The sequence below is a fragment of the Papio anubis genome, chromosome 12 (genome assembly GCF_008728515.1).
Source record: "Papio anubis isolate 15944 chromosome 12, Panubis1.0, whole genome shotgun sequence".
NCBI classification, from domain to species: domain Eukaryota; kingdom Metazoa; phylum Chordata; class Mammalia; order Primates; family Cercopithecidae; genus Papio; species Papio anubis.
In genome coordinates, this window is record NC_044987.1 from 89,180,654 (window position 1) to 89,199,786 (window position 19,133).

The following is a 19,133-nucleotide window of genomic DNA, read 5'->3' on the forward strand; positions in this document are numbered from 1 at the left end:
AATCTATGGATTGTTGGCATTCCTAAGAGAAAAATGTAAACAACCTGGAAAACATAACTGAGATAATAATTCAAGAATATTTCCCAAATCCTGCCAGATACAAGAAATCCAGAGAACACCTGTGAGAATCTGTACAAAATGAGTATCACCAAGGCACATAGTCACCAGACTGGCCAAGGTCAAAGCTAAAGAAAAATTCTTAAAGGCAGCTAGAGAAAAAGGTCTGATTACATACAAAGGGAACACCATCAGCTAGCAGAGGACTTCTCAGCAGAAACCTTACAACCCAGGAGATATTTATTGGAGGTCAATTTTCAGCATTCTTAAAGAGACATTCCGGCCAGGGATTTCATAACCCTTCAAACTAAGCTTCATAAGCAAAGGGTAAATAAAAGCTTTTTAAGACAAGCAAGTACTAAGGGAATTTGTTACCACTAAACTAACCTAAAGAGATCCCTAAGAGAGTTCTAAACATGGAAATGAAAGAACAGTATCTGCTGCCACAAAAACGCACAAGTATATAGCCCATAGACCCTATAAAGCAACCATACAATAGAAACAATAAAGCAATCAGCCAACAACTTCAGGACAGGATCAAAACGTCAAATATCAATATTAATCTTGAATGTAAAGGATGTAAATATCCCACTTAAAAGGCACAGAGTTGCAAGTTGGATAAAATAAACAAGATCCAGTTATCAGTTGTCTTCAAAGGACCCATCTCACATGTAACAACAACCATAGGTTCAAAGTAAAGAGTTTGAGAAACATCATGCAAATGGAAAACAAAAAAGAGCAAGAATCATTATTTCTATATTAGATAAAACAGATGGTAAACCAACAGTAGTCATAACCAAAGAAGGGCATTACATGATGATAAAGAGCACAATTCAACAAGACTTAGCTATCCTAAATACACATACATGTAGCACTTAAACACCCAAAATTCATAGAGCTACAATTCCCATGTCTATGAAAAGACTTAGACAGCTACATAATAATAGTAGGGACTTCAATACCCAAAAACAGTGTAACACAAGTCATTGAAGTGGAAAACTAACAAAGATACTCTGGACTTAAATTCAACACTTAACCAACTGAACCTAATTAATATATACAGAATACTTCACCTATCAAGTACAAAATTCTTTTTTTTTTTTTTTTTTTTTTTTTTTTTGAGATGGAGTCTCGCTCTGTCACCCAGGCTGGAGTGCAGTGGCACGATCTTGGCTCACTGCAAGCTCCGCCTCCCGGGTTCCCTCAGCCTCCCGAGTAGCTGGGACCACAGGCGCCCGCCACCTCGCCCGGCTAGTTTTTTGTATTTTTTTAGTAGAGACGGAGTTTCACCGTGTTCGCCAGGATGGTCTCGATCTCCTGACCTCGTGATCCGCCCGTCTTGGCCTCCCAAAGTGCTGGGATTACAGGCTTGAGCCACCGCCCCCGGCCAAGTACAAAATTCTTATCTGCACATGACACATGCTCCAAGATTGACCACATACTCAGCCATAAAGCAAGTGACAATAATTCAAAAAAAATGAAATATCAAGGGTACTCTTGTACTACAAGGAATCAAAATATAAATCAATATCAAGAAAATTACCAAACCCACACAATTACATGAAAATTAAATAACTTATTCCTGATGATTTTAGGAAAAACAATAAAATTAAGACAAATCAAAAATTTTTTTGAAATAAAGAGAATCAGAGACATAACATACCAAAATATCTGGGATGCAGCAAAAGCAGTGTTAAGAGGAAACTTTATAGTGCTAAATGCTTACATCAACAAGTCAGAATGATCTCAAATTAATGATATAATATCACACCTAGAAGAACTAGTAAAACAAGAACAAAACAGCTCCAAACAGAAGAAAATAAATAACTAAAATCAGAGGAAAATGGAATGCAACTGAGACTCCCCAAAAACCCACAAAGATAATCAACAAAACCAAAAGTCAGTTCTCTGAAAGGGTAAGCATGATTGATAGACCACTAACTAGATAACAGAAAAAAAAAAAAAAAGATTCAAACAACCACAATCAGAAACTATAAAGATGACATTATAACTGATCTCACAGAAATACAAAATATCCTTAGAGGCTATTATAAACACCATTATGCATGCAAACTAGAAAATATACAGGAAATGGATATTCCTGGGAACATACAACCTCCCAATATTGAATCAGGAAGAAACAAACCCTGAAGAGATGAATATCAAGTTCCAAAATTGAATCCATACTTTTAAAAACTATCAAACAAACAGCCAGGTTGATTCACAGCTGAATTCTACCACATGTACAAAGAAGTAGTACCAATTCTACTGAAACTATCCCAAAAAATTTGAGGAGGAAGGATTCCTCCCTAACTCATTCTGTGGAGCCAGCTTCACTCTAACACCAAAACCTGGCAAAGACACAACAATAAGAGAAAACTACAGGCCAATGTCTCTGAAGAACACAGATGCAAAAATTCTCAACAAACCAAAACCTTAGTAAACCAAATCCAGCAGGACATCAAAAGTTAATTTACTACAACCAAGTAGGCTTCATTTCAGGGATGCAAGATTGTTTCAACATATGCAAATCAATAACTGTCATTTGCTACATATACAGATTATTTTTTAATGTAATAATCTCAATGGACATGAAAAAGGCCTCAATAAAATTCAACATCCATTCCTGATGTTGGCTAGGCGTCAAAGGAACATACCTCAAAATAATAAGAACTGTGTAGGACAGACCCACAGCCAACATCATACTGAATGAGCAAAAGCTGGAACAACCCCCATTGAGAAATGGAAAACCACCACCATGCCCATTCTCTCCAGTACTAATCAACATAGTACTAAAAGTCCTAGCTGGGTCAATCAGGAAAGAGAAATAAATAAAAGGCATAAAAATAGAGGAGAGAAAAAAGCAAACTCTCTCTCTTTGCTGACAAGATGATTCTACAGCTAGAAAACCCTAAAGACTCTGCCAAAATGTTCCTGGAACTTATAAAGGACTTCAGTAAAGTTTCAGGATACAAAATCAATATTAAAAAATCAGAATTTCTATGTAACCAAAACTTTCAAGCTGAGAGCCAAGTGAAGAACACAATTCAATTTACAACAGCCACAAAGAAAATGCATCTAACCAAGGAGGTGAATGATCTCTACAAAAAACTACAAAACGCTGCTGAAAGAATGCACAGATGACACAAACAAATGAAACAACATTCCATGCTTATGGGTTGGAAAAATAAATATCAGTAAAATGGTCATACTTCCCAAAGTTATCTGTAGATTTGATATTATTCCTATCAAACTATCATTGTCATTTTTCACATAATTAAAAAAATTCTAAAATTGATATGGAGCCAAAAAGGAGCCAAAATAGCTAAGGCAATCCTAAGCAAAAAGAACAAAGGTGTAGGCATCAGGTTACCCAACTTCAAACTATACTATAAGGCTAGAGTAAGCAAAACCACACAGTACTTGTATTAAAAACAGACACTTGGGCCAATACAACAGAAAAGAGAAGCCAGAAATAAAGCCATACACCTATAGCCATCTGATTGATCCTTGACAAAGTCAACAAAAACAAGCAATGAGGAAAGGAATTTCTATTCAATAAATGGTGCTCAGATAGTTGGCGAGTCATATGCAGAAGAATGAAACTGGACCCCTATATTTGACCACAGACAAAAATTAATTCCAGATGAATTAAAGATTTAAATGCAAGACCTCAAATCATAAAAATCCAGGAGAAAATCAAGAAAATACATGGACATTGGTCTTGGGAAATAATTTATGACTAAGTCTTCAAAAGCAATTGCAACAAAAATGAAAATTCACAAGTGGGGGGACCCAATTAAACTAAGGAGCTTCTGCATAGCAAAAGAAAACTATCAAGAGAGTAAACAGGCAACCTACAAAATGGGAGAAAATATTTGCAAACTACACATCTAACAGAGATTTAATATCCAGAATCTATAAGGAACTGAAGCAATTCAACAAGCAGAAAACATATAACCCCATTAAAAAATGGACAGGAGAGACACTTCTCAAAAGATGACATAAAAGCAGCCACCCAACATATGAAAAAATGTTCAACATCACTCACTGTCAGAAAAACATAAACCAAGCCACAGTAAGATACCATCTCACACCAGTCAGAATGCCTATTATAAACAAAGTCAAAAAATAACAGATGTTGGTGAGGTTGCAAACAACAGGAAAAGCTTATACACTGCTGGTGGGAATGTAAATTAGTTCAGCCATTGTGGAAAACAGTTTGGAGATTTCTCAAAGAACTGAAAACAAAACTACCATTTGACTCAGCAATCTCATTACTAGGTATACACTCAAAGGAATATAAATCATTCTGCTATAAAGACACATGAACATGTATGTCCTTCACCATACTATTCATAATAGCAATAACATGGAATCAAACTAGATGCTCAACAAAATGAGAAAGGTTCCTGTTCACAGGCCCCCATTTCACAGATTCAATCCCAGGTTACCACCCAGGAACAGGAGAGTCCAGGCTCTACTCCCCTGCAAATGGCATGAACTTCCCAAGGCTCTACCCCAGTGTTCACTCCTCCCAGTGTGCAGGCTGCTTGGAGGTTCTACAGGGAGACCTCTTTACTTGGCTATCTCAACATGATTTATGAGTCCTCATGATAGCTACAAAGAAAAATCTGTGGTAGATTTGCAAAAGATAGGTAAAATAATTAAAGCATACTCCTACCCCCAAAAAATCATCATAAAGACAGACATCAAATAACAAAGGAAGACATTCAGAGAGGAAGAACAGGACAAAGGAATTACAAAACAGTCAAAAAACAATTAGCAAAATGGTAGTAAGAAGTTCAAGTTAAATCAATTCAAAGAGACTCATGCCAAGACACATGTAATCAAACTTTTGGAAGACAATGACAAAATAGAATACTGAAAGCAGTATAAGTGACTGATCACATACAAAGGATTCTCAATGAGATTATCAGAAGATTTCTAAATAGAGATTTTGGAGGCCAGAAGGAGGTGGGTCAATATATTTATAATGCTCAAAATATAAGACACCAAAGCATAGGCAACAACAAAAAAATGGGCACATTGAACTTTATTAAAATTTTTTTAAACTGTGCTTCAAAAGATAGTATCAACAAAAGCAACTCTTAAAACAGGAGAAAGTATTTGCAAATCATATATCTGATAAGGAATTAATATCCAGAATATATAATAAATTCCTAAAACTCAATGATATAAAAACCCACAATTTAAAAAAGGGCAAAGGATTTGAATTGACACTTCTCCAAATAAGATATACCAATTGTTGATAAGCACATGAAAAGATGTTCAAAGTAACTAATCAAGAAAATGCAAAAAAAAAAAAAAAAAAAAATTGAAACCACAATATCCCAGCTCTACATAGCCACTAGAATTATTAAAATCAATAAGGCTTATAATATCAAGTCTTGAAGAGGACTTAGAACAGCTAGACGGCTAACATGATAAAACCCTGTCTTAATTAAAAATACAAGTATTAGCCAGGTGGGGTGGTAAGTGCCCGTAGTCCCAGCTACTTGCGAGGCTGAGGCAGGAGAATTGCTTGAACCTGGGAGGTGGGGGCTGCAGTGAGCTGAGATCACACCACTGCACTCCAGCTTGGGCAACAGAGTGAGATTCCATCTCAAAAAAAAAAAAAAAAAGGCTAAAACTGGGATCATTAAAAATAGAATAATCATTTTGGAAAATAATTTGGCAATTTCTTATAAGGCTGAACCTATAATTACGACTGTACTATTGAATGCAGCCATGAGATTTCTAAGCATTTACCAAAGAAAAATTTCTTAAATACCTCTGACCAAGATTTTTACATTGTTAATTATAAGAGAATTCATAATAGCTAAAAACTGAAAATAGCACTAAAGTTCATAAACAAGCGAATGAATAAACACATTGCAACATATTCATGCAAAAGCATATTTATCAATTTAAAAAATAAAAATACCTGCAATAACTTGGATGAATCTGGAAAGAAAACTGGCTGAGAGGAATAAATCAGCACAAAATAGTGCATATTATTTTATTTCGTGTATAAGAAATTCTAGAACAGGAAAATCTAGTCTGCAGTGACTGAAAGGTGAACAGTGGTTTCTAAGGCCAGATGTGGTGGGGATTGACTTTAACAGGTATGGAGAACTTTTGACAGTAATAAAAATATTCTCTATCATGATTGGAGTGATGGTTATATAGATATATATATATATATTTGTCAATACTCAAACTGCACACTTAAAATAGGCAAATCTTATTGAATGCAAATTATGTACGTGTGTATACATACACAGATATATAGACATAAAAAGTTAACTATTAAATAAAATATTGCTTAATCTGTGGAACCTCAACATATAAACAAAAACAGAGCTTCAAATTCTGATATGAGGGTAGGAGTCTTGCATACCGAGTGAAATTTCCCTTCACACAGTGCTCCTTAAGAACTCAGGAAAAATCATGAGGACTTGACAGAACACAAAATAAAAACCACACTCCACAGTATCTAAGAAATAGTTATAAGAAAATTTAACTATTTTTATTTTTTACATTTATCTTCAAAATAAATATCGAATATAATCTCATCATAATATATAATACTTTACTCAGTTGAGTAAGTCTCACAAAGAAAATGTCATGAAGATTATTTTTTGAAAAAAAAAGTCTAGAGTGATGTCAAAGGTCAAATTACCAGCCTGCAGTGTTTTCTCAACAAGTGACATCTGAGCTGCATCAGTGTTGGCATCCAGGAAAAGGCAAGGGTTACTTACAAAGAAGAATAGACTTGTGATGGAAAGTCTTTCATTTAAGGGTGAGTAAAACCTGGAACATTTCCTTGGCTTCTCTTCATAATTAAATTGTACCAATGTCTGGGCTTCACATTTCATAGAAAATATGGTTTTTGTGTCTTGTCATTCACTTTGAGTTGAGCAAGAGAAAAGTTCAAATAAACTTGACATCGGCCGCAGCATGCAGTTTGGTGACAAGGGAATTTTTAAAAGATGCAGAAATTCACCAACGTGGGAGGAATTCAGCTTTTACCTATCTGTTGCCATAATTGAAAAATCCACTCAAAAGTCAACTCTTCAAACCTTCTACTGGGGTAAAATAACTGTTCCTTCTTTCCATCAAAATTTATGTATTATTTAGAAAGTATTTGGTTATAAGCAAAGATGACAGTTCAAGTAAATACCAGTCATGATGGTAATACAGTAAATATACAAATAAATATGTGATTCAAAAATTTAAATATATATTTCCTTTTGAGCTCTAGACTATTTTTAAAGTGACATATAATGTTCGTTGCATCTTCCAATAATTTTCAAGTCATTTGTTGATTTTTAGAAATTGTTGCTGTGATTGACAGAGCTGTGAGGTCCCTGTTTCAGCCATGATTTATTGTAATGAATCATATTAACTCTTCCAATAACTTTCTTAACTAGTTGATACTTGTTCTATGACTTACAGTCTCATAAAGTAGAAAATTTCTATAAACTCACCAATACTATTAACTCATACTAGCTCTGTAAACCTCAGACCAATGTTCTTAGCAGCCCCAGAAGTTTGATCAGGGGAAAAGAGATGCATGAGAGAAAGGGCTCACTGAGAGGGAGCCCCATTCATGGCTGAGTTTGCAGCAGTGGAACAGGCACCATGTGGTCCTGCCCTGTATGGACAAGTGGGTAAACATGACCGGCCCACCAATCTTTGGATTCTAGCCGACTTTCTATAAGACAGCTTCAGCAATCAAAGGACACCTGTCCTTTACCCAACCAGTATCACTGAAGATTAACCCAGAGAACAGAAGCAGGGAAGGGAGGTGGTGTCTTAAACTCCAATACCTCCTATTCTCCTTCCAGAGTAAACCAGGACCTGCCCGACACAAAACCCTCTTCCAGTCAAGGCAGACATGACCTGCAGAGAGAAAATTTTTTAATAGGCATGTGTGATTCTCCAAAAGCAGAATTTTTCTGGAAAATTCCAGAACACAGTTGTGCTGCTTACCTGGCCAAAGATAAGTGCCAGAAAGTGCTGCAACCATTTCAGGAACATCCCCATAACAAGGTGACCATTCAACAATAATCACTGAAACATCCTATGACAATTATCTTGAACTAATTTCACTATCATCGTCATTATTGCCAATAGATAAAGAATAATGTCAACATTTTAACAAGTGCCATAATGATTTCCTTGAGCTGCTGGGGTGGGAAAGGCTAACTTTCCAGAGATGTGGAACATCTGCCTGCTACCTGTACAAAATAAGTATTCTGTTAAGAAAAAGAAAGGTGGCAGCTATTGAATGGGATCTGCCACAACTGGATTTCGTTTTGCAGATATACTTACAACTATTATTAGTACCACCATTATTAGTATTACTACTACTAATAGTACCTATATCTTTTATTGAGCAAATACTTTGTCAGGCAATTAACTATGCTAAATACTTTGCTTATATTCTCTACTTAGGAAATGGTCATAAGAAAATTTAATTACTTAATTCACACAAAAATGTTCAAGGGCTTGAAAGGCTAATAAAATTTATATAGTTAGTATTTAATTTCACCTAAGGCCACCTACATGATTCCAAGGCCTAAACTACACATTCATGGAATGACCTATATTTCTACACATGGGTAAATTTTAAAAACAGTTCTCCTCACAGTTCAGTCTTGGCATTATTCCTATTATTTAATTCCATGCAGAAGGATGCTCACTAAAAATGAAAGTAAGTCGTTATTCTGCCTTTGCACATAATTGTTTTTAAATTGTGTCAAGAATTGCATTGCTAATAAGGCTTCTACGTAAAAGAATTTCAACGATGCTATTAGAAGATGGCTGTAGCACAGGAGTTCTCTTCCTGAGAGGATTAAATGAAACAGTATTTGTGAGCTTTACTTAGCCCAAGGCTTGGCACAGAGTACCAATAAGCTTTGAAGATCACAGGCAGGTAGCCAGGCTGTGAGGTTGTAGATTTAGGTTTGTTTGGGGGCTGTTGACCAAAAATCAAAATATAAATTTATCCCATTGGTCTTCATTTTTCATACCTATATTAACACCTCCAGAGACTATTCAGCATGTTCTGGCTTTAAATAAACTGAATGAATTTTGAAATATATGTGGCATTACCTCATATTAAATAACATTTATTCAGTATTTACTAAATATCAGGTGGTGTGCTAAGCAAGTTAAATGTATTATTTAATTATCATGATAACCCTAGGAGACAGATATTCATGGGAGTTTTAGTAACAATAATACAAATGTCTTTGTCTCCCAGTAATTAACACAACAATCTTACTATATCTGAGTTCAGAATTATAAAATGGATAAAGCAATCAGACACACAGGTGGAGATACAAAATGTTCTTATTATGTATTAAGCTGATCAAAGAACATGTCTTTGATCTGGAGCAAGCCAACCCCAACCAGTCAGGCAGCACTATACAGTGGTTATCTCCCAGAGAGTCAGGCCCCTTCAATGACAAGACAACCATCATGCCTGAACACAGGCTCCCTAAAAAACAGGAAGATCCACAAGGAGAACCCTCTGAAGGCTGAGCAGTGCATGCAGGCCTTGTTCTTTCTTTCATATTCATTGATGAGAAAAGTTGACTATCTTGGGGTCTGGTCCTGTGGAAAGTGACTCTGAGATGAGGATTTACTCATAGCTGGTTTACTGGGGAGTACTTGAAGGATCAATACCTGTGGGGTTTGAGGGAAGTAGGATTGGGCAGATGAGAGATTGAAATGTCATGCAATTTCAATAAAGGCTTCTGCAGATCCCAAAGGGAGCTCTGGAGCAGGAAGGCCCTGCACAGTTGTCTTGTGTTGAGGCAAGAGACCTGGACCTTTGTATACTGACATTGACTAGTCATTGGATGCAGGCTGACTTTTGGAGGTCAAATAACTTGGGCAAGGCTGCTCCCTTTAGTTCCAGGCCCTTCTTATGTGATAGCTGTGGCCTGTTGGCAGTCAGTAACCTTGCAGTTAAAGAAATCAATGCCTTGGTTCTAAAGAGAGGACTTGGGAAAAGCAACACAGAATCTGTTGGGTGAGAGACCAATAGTGGTTTCCAGTAGAATTTGCTGCATATGGAAATAGAAAACCAGGGAAAAGGGAATTCTCCAAGAATAGAGATCATGATTATACTCATTTACATATGAATAAAAATTAATGAGAATACACAGCAAGTGATAAAGGTGGTAATTACAAATAGTCTGAACTCACTGTGTTATGTTGCCTTTTTCTACAGAGCTTGGATAATAAGTAGTTTACAGAAAATATGAGAAAAGCTTAGATTTCCACTGATATATTATAAACAATATTACATGAGTTGAAATATTTGGTCTATCATGAAAATTAAAAAAAATTTAGCATAGTTTACTTTGGCCAGTAGTAATATGTATACATGCCTATGTCTGAATATTACTACCAATTCCCCCATTTAAATTTGATATCCTACTTATGCTGACTCTGGACAGTTAGAGTAACTGTTAGAAAGTTCTCCCTCTGCACAGAATCAAACTCTGCCTTGTAAGTTGGGCATACCTTTTATAAATGCTATGTCAGAATGATCCATGAAGCTGTGAATAAATACGGATGCCCAGACCCTACCTCAGATCTATAGAAAATCAGAGCCTCCTGAATATGAGTTTATAAACTGTTGTTTTCTTTTGTGTTTTGGGTCTTTATAAGTTTTTTATTTTTAAAATAATTCTGGTCCATTCTGGTTAAGCACCAGTGCTCTAGTGTGACACATATTTAACTTATTTTTGAAAACATTAAATAGATGCTTATGCTTACTGTGTGCATATAGTACATTAATCTACTTTTACATGTAATACATAGAACTACCCCAATCTAAATTTTCTAGGTCAGATAAGAACGTTGGTTCAAGCAATATCCCAAAGTTGTGTAGATTCTTCAACATCCTGAAACCACTACCTGAATCCCCTATACTCCAATTTAGATATATATTTGCCTTTTAAAAACATAATATTATGTGCTATAAAATACTATAGATTTGGTCTAGACTGCTCAATAAATGTTTGTGCATGTCCACTACCATAAACCTATGATTTCAATGTCTAAAAGAAATATAGAAATGAAAACATCTGAAGTAGCTAAATACAACTTACAACTTCACAATGTAAGCAATCAATTCTCTGCTGTTTTTAAATTGTGAGTCCACAGCCACTCTATTTGATATTGGAAAAAAACTTTAAAACTATTTCCATAATCAATTTATAGTCACACTAACACATTCTATGTACTTGTAGTGGTTGCTGTGCAACATGAATGCCCACTAACTAGAATCCATGAAGGAAATTTATTCTTTGGTGCCTGACTGCATTCCTATCACCTAGAACAACGGTCAGCACTTGGTTTTGGCTCCTCAAACACTGTCCATTGAACCAATGAACATCAGAGCTGGGTGTCTGTAGAAAGCAAATTTATGGTATCGATATGATTGGCATTGATTTTATGGAGCTAAACCGAATTTTCCAAGTACAACTTCATTCTTCTATCAATTTTCCGGAATCATATTATTCATAACTGTAGAAGTGGCTTTGTCATCATTTTTATCTGTTCCCAGCATCTGTGAAAGATGAAACAAGCTTTTAACATAATACCTCAGGAGATCATAGCCAGATAGCAGAGGTTAAGGATAGGAGAACAAACTAGAATTTTAGGATGGGGAGTTAAAATATTTTGAACAAAAAATATAAAAGCCATGTAAAACAGCTTTGGAAACTGCCAGTTCATGGGTAATATGCAGCCCAGTCTGTTAAGGTGTTTTGTTTTGTTTTCCCCAGTTTTCCTGTGATGCTGCACAATGGTTTTCAAAGTGCAGTCACTAGTTAAGTTCTGTGCTCCACCTTCATGCAGGCAGCTTGCCAATTCTCATCTCACACTGTCCACTTAATCCTGGTCCATAAATTGAATGTCCTCTGCAGATATTTGAGCATGAGTTCTCAACTCTGTGTTATTACCTGCAACCAGGTAATGAAAACTATTTAACTCATATCACACATAGACCTAGACACCAAAATCCATAAATTTTAAAGGCACAGTAATAGATATGATTATGCATACCAAGCCTTCTGTATTATTGTTTTGTTGGTACATAACACATTACTATAGTGGATTTAACAATGTACACTTATTATTTCACAGATTCCCTGTTTTATCAGTGCAGGTATGGATTAGCTAGGTCCTTGGCTCAGGGTCTCAGAAGCTACAATTAAGATGTTTGCTGAGGCTTGTCTTATTAATGCTCAAGATCTTCTTCAAAACTCACATGGTTGCTGGCAGAATTCAGTTTCTTGTGGTTATAGGACTTCGTCCCTCAGAGTTTAGAGGCCACCAGTTCTCTGCCATCTAGTCTTCCTTTTCTTTTTTGAGACAAAATCTCACTCTGTCACCCAGAATGGGGTGCAGTGGTGTGATCATAGCTCACTGTAACTTTAAACTCCCGGACTCAAGCGCTCCTCCTGCCTCAGTCTCCTGAGTAGCTAAGACTATAGGCTTGTGTCACCATATCTGGCTACTTTTAAGAATTTTTGTAGAGATGGGTCTCACTGTCTCACTATGTTGCCCAGGCTTGTCTCAAACTCCTGGCGTCAAGCAATCCTCCCACTTCAGCCTCCAAAGCACTAGGATTACAGGTGTGAGCTACTGCACCCAGCCAAGCCTTCTTGATAGGCATTTCATATCATTGCAGCTTTTCTTCACCAAAGCCAGGAAGCAGGGGAAGCTTTTAAGCTTCTGCTAAGACAGTCTTATATAACAAATACAATGATTCATAGGAGTAACAAATCATGACCTTTGCTATATAGCATAAACCAGTAAAAGAGTGACATCCCATTACCATAGCCCAATCAAGGGAGAGATATTCTATTACCTTTGCCATATTGTATGTTAGAAGCAAGTCACAAGTTTCTGACCACACTCAGGGGAAGAGTTTTACCAAGGCATAACTCATTTTGAGCATCACCTTAGAATATGTCTCTAATACCTTCCTTCTTCTCATTCTATCAACTGGAGAGAGCTTTAAGTATCATTATACTCAAACTCTTTGTTCTATGCCATTTGGTGTCATAGGGATAAAAACTTTTGTGTTAGATTCTCTGTAGGAAGTGTAAAAGTATAGTTATTACTGTGAAGAAATGGATTAGGAAAATCCAGGCCATAGCCTCTAATATAAATAAGAATTATCTCTGGAGAGATCACGAAAGTACCCCTGGGTTCCCAAAAGATTTACATTTCCTTTTAGTGCTACTCACATAACCATATGAGGTGGTTGTTTAGGAACAAAATCTGAGAAGAGAAGATCCCAAACTTCAGCATGTATATGAATCATCCAGAGAGCTTCTTAATATACAGATCCCTGGGCCCTATCACCACAAGTTCTTCTTCAGTATATCTGAGGTGGAGCCCAGGAATTTGCATTTCTATCTCCCAAATGATTTAATCTCTTATAACAAAAGGCTTACAATTTCTCTAGATCTGAACACATTTAGAAATGGAATGTTTAAAATTTCCCAAGTCCTGTGAACTGTTTGAACTGGACCTATTCACATCATACCATATTGTAAGACTTATGATGTCGAGGGTAACAATTTTCTTCAAAATTGTATCCTAAATCAAAGAATGTGCCTACTAAGTGGAAGACACTATACATACATATGTATATAATAAATAGTGAACGTTTTTGAAAGTTCAAGTGTCAAACATCAATTATCAATACCACTCTGTATTAGATACATTTGTGCCTCACTTTACATCTTCCTGACCCACCTTTTCACTCCAGCCATTGCTATGGCAACAAGCTACACCCAGGTATAACTTCAGTGTAGTTTCTGTCATTCACTCTCTGCACAAAGACTTGTTGGATAGCACTACCTGGAATGGCTGTGGAAACCCACTCAGTCATTCTGAAGGAGGCATCAAGTACTAGTGAGTTAAAATCCCTTAGGGAAACCTCTGATCAATGAAGATAGAGACAATAACAGGTCTTAGCATGCAAAATCATATCATTTTTGTCTTTGTCTTCTGTCCCTTGGGCCTTTCAGAGGGTTTATTGCAGGATCAAACTCCAATTGCCTATAGCCATAAACAGCTTACTAACACACACTGGTTTTCTTATTTAAGTCTCTCTAGAGACAACTCCTGTTCCTTTAGATTACTTTATAAAACAAATTACCTACACAAAAACCTTCATCCTAGGCTCTGTTATTTGTGAGAACCAAAATGAAGACAATTGGTACCAGAAGTGGCCCTAGAAATCAAACTCGCAATGCCATTCTGGGGCTGAATTTCCCAGCAGGTGGACAACACTAAGTGTAATAATTACCCACTGTAATAATAATGGAAATGGTGACAACCACTAACATATGGTAGCATCCAAAATTGCTAGGACCTTCACATCAGTGGTGAATTGGGAGAGGTTCAGTTGGATGGTGAAGCACTGTCTTAGGAGGTAGCAGTGGAAGCTGGATGATATACAAGCAATGTTGATAAAGATTATGGAGTTGCCTGGATTGTTTACAGTTGCAAAAAGCCTTGAAAAAGAAAAAAAAAAAACCGGAAGACTCAATGTAACCAACTAATAACTGAAATCCGGTAAGTTCTTAAACAGAGGGACCATGGTGACAGGAACAAACTATAGTGTTCCCAGGATGAAAAAGATAGGGAGTTGACTAGGGTATATTTGCATAACTAGGTAAAATCAAGAGCTGGTACATAGAAGGCTGAGGTCACTGTTCTAATGAAAAACTACGATGTCTCATATGCATCCCAGATGTCTGTTCCCATCCCAGAGCCCACTGACTGCAGAGAGTCCATGTCCACTAGAGAAGAGACTCAAGTATGAACAACACACATTCCCCATTTCTTTCCAAAAGGTACTTGCAGCTATTTATCAGAGAAAATATATCCTATACTGAAGCACTATATAAACCATCTCAGGGATGAAGATGACAGATAATTGTGGAATCTGAGCTGTTACACCTGGGACCAGAAATATAATCATCAACTGTGGTTAGATAAGTGCTTATGGAAGGCAATAGATAAATCAAATCCTGACCCATCCTCACCTCGCAGTGAATCCAAAAGGTCTATGGACCCACTTATGGGCTACCTATCCAGTTTGAGTGTGTCACTGGGCTGGATATATTTAGCAGCTAGAATTCTCACACTGGTTCCCTAAACTATAAATAGGAAACACTATGATAGCAAACACCATGAGGAAGCCTCTTAAGTTGCACCTCTTCCCCCTGACAAGATAATCAATAAGAAGCAATTTCACATCCTAGGCAAATCATCTATTGTTTGAACTTATACCAAAGACTTGTCAATTAATATGACATTTTACAGGCCAATTTATGATGGCAGATCTGTAGGCAAGAAAGGAGAAACTATATCTGGAGTATGCATTAATCCCAATACCAATGAATTTTTGCCTCCTTTGAAGTGGAAAGGGTCTGATATAATCAACCTGCCACTAGGGTAACCGGTTTGTCTCCCTGAAGAATGGTGATATATCAACATTAATCTGATGCCAGCAGGCTGACCATCAAAGAGGAGCTAGAGAAGCTTTGATTAGAGAAAACCTACATTGATTAACTTGCTCATTGCCTGCGTCCCTGTTACATGTTCCCTGCTCGTGGATCTATTAAGCAAGTACTAGAATGGTTTAGGACAAAGCTGCCTAACATCCACAGAACAGCTGATCCTGATTCTGGTCTAGAAAGTCTTTCATAAAGATTGTAACCAGTCACAGCTTTGAAGGCTGTATGATGAATTAGACTTAATGCAGGGCACAAGTTCAAGGAGTAAACTGTATCAGATACTTCTGTCCAACTCACTTCCTTTCATTCCACTTTTTTACTCCTGCCATTGTTTTTACGGTATTCATGGCACTCAGCTGTGTGTATGGGTAATCTGGCATAGTCAGAATTAAGACTGTGCTGCATAATCTCTGCTCTCTGTCCTGGAACTTTTCTGAACCAACCACTTCCGTTACCATCAATATCCTTCTTAGCTATTCCAACATGCAAACCTTTGTGAGAAGGAGTTGACGCACTATAGGGCAACCTTTAATCATTAAAGAAGGAAATCTATGGATAAATTCTTCCCTCTTCTTCCCTTGGGCAGACAGTTCTGAGGTGAACACTACACAACTTCAAAGTCCCTAGCAAGATCAAGACTGTTGTCCACAGCATAGAATAGGAGTAATACATCCTTAAATTGGCCTTCTATTCTATTTCACTCTTCCGATTCCCCTACCGCTCTTCTTTAGGATAGTTTCCTAAAATAAATAACCCTCAAGGAAACGTCTGTCTCTGGCTCTGCATTTTGGAGGAACTCAAACTAAGAAAGTCCTTTCCCAGTCACAGAGAAAAGTTCAGTAAGAGGGCAGAGGGTCTGTTAAATTAAATGGGAGGAAGTCAAGATAAAAATGGAGAGAAAACTCAAAAACTTTCCAATGCCATCTTGAAATGAATCTATAAATTTTGTGTTCCTACAAAAGAAAAGTCTTCCACATTCAAACACTGGGAAATTTAATAATAGTATTCTGAACATAGGTTCCTTGATATAACTTTAAAATGTGGAGTTACCCTTCAACATTTTTTCCCTCCTTCTATTACCTATACCTTCTCTGTGTTCACAAACCATCCACAAATCCTATCTTTGTAAAAAGCTTCATATACACTTACTCTACATTTTCAAGGTCCCTCACTCTCATTCCAGGCTCTCAGCATTTTCATACCTGTTCTTTCTTACTCTAATGCCTCTTATCACTATTCTAATAATATTTCCAAAATATAATTTGGCTTATTTTGCTGATCCAAAGTTCCTGTGGCCTTTTGCAATTTAGAACAATGTAAACAATCATTCATACTAAAACATATTTATTAATCACATACAAAATGTCAAGCATTCTAGCTAGAAGCTAGAAATAAAATGCTGAGCAAAGCAGGCGTCATCCTTCTCACCTACATTTTTAACATTACCTCATATTACTCATAAAATCTTCTGCCTAATGCAGTTAAATTTCTTTTTTGGCCCCAGGAAATAAGATACTCAAGTCTTTAACTGTTTCGGCTACTTGAGAATCACTCTCTGTCTTCCCTCTATGTATCTGAAGTTCATTGTTTCTGTTCTATGATTCTAACCAGATTGATCTGCCTTCACGTACTGTTTGCTTCCAGTAAATTTTTACTATATACACTGTCCTTAGCACTTATCTGACCCTTATTGTATGCACAAGTACATGACAAAGACTGATGGTTTACACTGAAACAGTTGTTGTATTCTTAAAACTTATACTTATCTACAGTACTATTTTCCTCATTAATTTATAAATGAAATATACAGTAACCTTAGATATAGTTTATTTTTTCTCATTTATTTATTCAAACATTTACAGAGTGCCTGTAGAGAAAGAGGCATTCTTGTAGGTACTCAGTGGGGAGGTTCGAGAGGTAAAATATAATAAAGAACAGTTATCTGCTCTCAAGTAGCATACTCTTGTTTTTGTTTTTATTTGAGATAGGGTCTCTCTGTTGCCCAGGCTGGAATGCAGTGGTGTGATCACAGCTCGCTGCAGCCTCAACGTTCTGGGCTTATGCGATCCTCCCCACCTTAGCTTCTCTAGTAGCTGGGACTACAATCACACACCACCATGCCCTGCTAATTTTGTTTGTTTGTTTTGGGAAGAGGTTTTACCATATTGCCCAGGCTGGTCATGAACTACTGGACTGAAGTGATCCCCCACCTCAGCCTCCCAAAGTGCTGGGATTGAAGTCATGAGCCATCACACCTGGCCTCGAGTAGTGTACTTTCTAACTCTCATGCCAAGAGTCTTTTGGTGGAAAACCATGAACTGAATTATTGACTAACATCACAATGTTAGAACTGAAATAGATGCTAAGTTACTTTTATTGTAATTTATGGAGGAAGCAGTATGGCTTTGTTGTTAAAAATACACCCTATGAAGTATGACTTTCTGTATTAAAAGCTCAGCTCTGACATTTGCTAGCTTGTTATCTTAGGTAAATTACATAACTTCCTGTGCTTCTAAGTTTTAAGTTCAGGGGTACATGTCTAGGTTTATAGGTTACATAGGTAAACTTGTATCATAGGGGTTTGTTGTACACACTATTTTGTCACCCAGGTATTAAACCTACTACTTAGTATTTTTCCTAATCCTCTTCCTCCTCCCACTCTTTACCCTCTGGTATGTCACAGTGTGTGTTGTTCCCTTCTCTGTGTTCATGTGTTCTCATCATTTAGCTCCACTTATACGTGAGAACATGTGGTATTTGGCTTTCTGTTCCTGTGTTTGCTAAAGATAATGGCCTCCAGCTCCATCCATGTTCTCACAGAGGATATGATCTCATTGCTTTTTATGGCTGCATAGTATTCCCTGGTGTGTGTGTGTGTGTGTGTGTGTGTGTGTGTGTGTATATAATATATATATATATTTTTAATTTATTTATATTCTTATATAATAAATATATATATATATATATATTTCTTTATCCAGTCTACCATTGATGGGCATTTAGTTGATTCCATGTCTTTGCTATTGTGAATAGTGTTGCAACAAACATACGTGTGTGTGTGTGTCTTTATGATCGAATGATTTATATTCCTTTGGGTATATACCCAGTAATAGGATTTCTGGGTCGAATGGTAGTTCTGATTTAGGTCTTTGAAGAATTGCCACACTGTTTTCTACAATGGTTGAACTAATTTATACTCCCACTAGCAGTGTAAAAGTGTTTTCTTTTCTCTGCAACCTCACCAGCATCTGTTATTTTTTGATTTTTAATAATAGTTATTCTGACTGGTGTGAGGTGATATCTCATTGTGGTTTGATTTGCATTTTCCTAATGATCAGTGATGCTGAGCTTTTTTACATATGCTTATTGACCACATGTATGTCTCCTTTTGAAAAATGGTCATGTCCTTTGTCCACTTTTTAATTTTTTTTTTCTTGTAAATTTGTTGAAGTTCCTTATAGAGCTGGATATTAGATATTGGTCAGATGTATACTTTGCAAATATTTT

General features: G+C 36.6%; 1 long non-coding RNA gene across 1 annotated transcript in view; it reads right to left on the reverse strand.

Annotated features, from left to right (window-relative positions):
• Positions 1-5,733: 5,733 nt before the first annotated feature.
• LOC108581936 overlaps positions 5,734-19,133 on the reverse strand; it is a 92,543-nt gene continuing 79,143 nt past the window's right edge. The window contains exon 4 of the long non-coding RNA XR_001894869.3: positions 5,734-11,653. This is a non-coding gene — a long non-coding RNA (uncharacterized LOC108581936). The remainder of the gene's footprint in view (positions 11,654-19,133) is intronic.